The sequence below is a fragment of the Rattus rattus genome, chromosome 5 (genome assembly GCF_011064425.1).
Source record: "Rattus rattus isolate New Zealand chromosome 5, Rrattus_CSIRO_v1, whole genome shotgun sequence".
NCBI lineage: Eukaryota > Metazoa > Chordata > Mammalia > Rodentia > Muridae > Rattus > Rattus rattus.
In genome coordinates, this window is record NC_046158.1 from 10515532 (window position 1) to 10518872 (window position 3341).

The following is a 3341-nucleotide window of genomic DNA, read 5'->3' on the forward strand; positions in this document are numbered from 1 at the left end:
TGAACACAGTGACCCATTTCGTGCATGGCCACTGTAGTTACTTGGTCACTGCATGGGGACTGAGTTCACTCTGTGTTCCTTGTGGTCACTGTGTCACTGGATGTCCACGGTATGGCCACTTTAGTCGGTGTGGTCATAGGCAGCCAGTAGTTATTGTGAAGCTATTCTGAGGTCCTTCCATCAGCTCAGTACCCACTGAGTGATCACGACTGGCAACTAGCTTGTCATTGGGTGGTCACTGTGATAGCTAGATGGTCACAAAGGAATCACAATGTGGTCATTAATGTTACTGTGTGGGCTCCGGGTGGTCACTGCTTGGTCACTGAATACTGTGAGGACCACGGGGGCAAGGATGTCAGTCTCTCAGTCTTTCATTGGGCTGGGACGCAGTGTCATGGGAGACAGACAGACAGAGCAGCCTAGGGGCTTGTTCTCAGGCCAATGCCTCTTTGGGTTCCTAGGCTAGAAAGTCACAGAGGGACCCTGGAGTGGAGTCAGATGCAGGAGTGCCTATTGCTGTCAGGGCAAGGAGAGTAGGAGGGCTGTCTACCTCCCACACCCTACCCCACCCAAGAGGAGAACCCAGAGCCCTGGTGAGGGCCTTATGCTCTCCATGGGCGTGGGCTGCACCTACAATGTGAACACTCTCTTTGTCCCTCACCCAGGCCTGAAGCCACTGTGCTATGCTGTGCCTGTGGTGTGTGCTCATCCCAGGAGTGGCTGTGCCTGGGGCTTCAGATTCTCTACCACCCCAGGCTGAGAGGTGCAGAGGGAAGGGAGACACAGGCAGGCCACAGTCCTCCCGCCCTGGCAGACATGAGCAGGAAAGGCTGGTGGGGTTGGGACAAAAGGCGGACGTGCAGAGGGCCATGTGTGCCTTATCAGGGCCTGCACTTGCTCCCCCTGGCCCAAGAGGAAATGCTGCTCTACTCTGCCCGCCTTCCTGTCTGTCCCCTATGCTACCAGGGGCAGGAGAAAGGGGAGGCCTTCGAGGGGACTAACACCTACTCCCAGCAGGGAAAGGGAAAGGGCAGTTGGCAGCCACTCTGGAAAGATGCACGGACATCATTTCAGCCTTGGGCTGCGCCGTGGCAGCCAAAACTATCCACGTTTGTCAGAGAGAACCAAGGGAGGCCTAGAGAAGCTGGGAGCCCTGCAGGTCATAATAACCTAGGAAAGGAGCTCAACACACATACAAGCTCCCACCCTGGCACTTACTGCCAAAGCTCGGCAGTCCCCAAGGGAGCTGGAACTGCTGAAGGGGAGGGGTGTCGACTAACAAACTCCCAGTCCTTGTGCAACGGTGCTGTAAGAGCCCAGGCCCCATGCTCACTTTGGCAGCACATACACTGAAGTCGGAACGATACAGAGAAGATTAGCATGGCCCCTGGGCAAAGATGACAGGCAAACCCGTAAAGCGGTTTCCTTATTTTTTCTTGACGACCCAGTGTAGGGGAATGCGAGGGCCATGAGGCGGGAGTGGGTGGGTAGGTGGGGGAGCACCCTCATAGAAGCGAGGCGACGGGGGATGGGATGTGGATGTGCAGAGGGGAAACCGGGAAAGGGGATAACATTTGAAATGTAAATAAATAAAATATCCAAAAAAGAAGAAAAGCGCCCAGGCCGCAGCCGCCCTCTAGTGGATGTGGAGCAGCACTGGGCAGGCTAGGCTGTGGCAAGGGGGCGCTGCACTCCCTTCCTCCCTCCAGCCTTTCCTCCTGGGGAAGCGGGCAGTAGGTTGGAAACCTTGCTCAGGTCCTTCTTGGATGGTCTCTCTGTTGCTGCTGCTGCTGCTGCTGCTGCTGCTGCTGCTGCTGCTGCTGCTGCTGCTGCTGCTGCTGCTGCTGGTTTGTAAAGTGGGATCAACAGCCTGAGCTCATTCCTTCCACCCCAGCAGAAATCACAGCTCCCTCCCATCCTCTCTCTGGTTCTCTTTTCACTTTGGTTAACAAACAGTTTATTCGCTGTGTGTGTGTCGGTACAAATGTATGTGTATGCATACACGTGTGCTAGCGTACATGTGTACAGAAGACCACGCGCTTCTCTCCTACTGGGGTGGAGTGCAGGTCTTTGGGCTCGGTGGCAAGGACCTTTATCTGCTGAGTCATCTCAAGGACCTTTATCTGCTGAGTCATCTCAAGGACCTTTATCTGCTGAGTCATCTCACCCTTTCTATTTCTTTTCCTTTCTTTTTAAGACAGTCTCACTGAGTAGCTAAAGCTGGCCTGAGGCCTGTAATCCTCCCGCCCACCCCTCCTGAGTACTGAGACTCCACACAGCCTACTCCACACAGCCTACTCCACACAGCCTACTCTGGCAGGGCATTCATACCCTGGAGAGACTTTGGAGTCCTGGCTCTGCCTGCCGTAGAATGTGACCTCCTCCTCTTTACCCTTGTAATAGCCAGGGCAAGGCCAGCCTGCTGCCGACAGCCTACAGTGGCTGACCGGATCTGTCATAACTGTTGGACCCAGCTGTGCCACAGTTCCTGGTCCAGCAAACACGTGGGTCAGTGCTTGCTCTGACCCTGTGGTGCCTGGCCTATGGAGACTGGGGGTTGGGACGTGGCCCAAGAAGAGGCCTACACTCATGTCTGGAACTCATCCGAATGCTAGCCCTGGCCTGGCTCGGCCTGTCGAAGGCTCTGACTCCATGAATCCCAGAACCAGAGGCCCCAGTGGCCTCTAACTTCCCCTGCTGACTTCACCACCCATTCCTCCAGGAAGCGAGGGCTGTGCTGTGGAGGCCTGACCCTTTGGCTGCTGACCATTGTTCTTTAGGCCCAACCCTACACTCTACAGGACCTGCCTGCTGGAGCCCTGGGACTGGGCTCCTACTTGGGATTCATCTCTGTACTACATTCACTGAGACTGGGGCTCAGACTCTAGGTATCTCTGAATCTCCACCCAAGACACAAAGCCTAAGTCAACCTGCCCAGGGGCCACCACCTCCAAGTCACCAATACCTATCCCCTCCAGGGACATAGTTGGGTAGAGTCCTATTCTCATGACTACTGGGGACTCCCGGGACTGGGATCCTTTAAGCCTCAGCAGAAAAGGCAGACCCCGCTCATGCAGTTCACCAACCAACCACACGGGGGCGGTGTTTCCACATATAGGCAAAGATCCTGAATCAGGAATAGCTCAGAACTTCCTGGTACCAGTCACGCCTGGATTCCAAACCACTGAGTGTGGGAAGCACAAGCAACAAACTGCCAGCTCATCGCGCGAGGCGACTTTGCATAGCTTCCTTCAAAAGGTCCCTGAGACGCAAAGATGAAAGGTCTTACTAATTCAGTACGGCACAACATCCTGCTTGGTTGACTGCTTCTGTTCTGAAAG

General features: G+C 55.0%; 1 non-coding gene across 1 annotated transcript; it reads left to right on the forward strand.

Moving 5' to 3' along the window:
* The first annotated feature begins 1325 nt into the window (after nucleotides 1–1325).
* Nucleotides 1326–1432, forward strand: LOC116902477. Its single transcript, XR_004388095.1, has one exon. It is a non-coding gene; the product is annotated as a U6 spliceosomal RNA (small nuclear RNA).
* Nucleotides 1433–3341: the final 1909 nt, after the last annotated feature.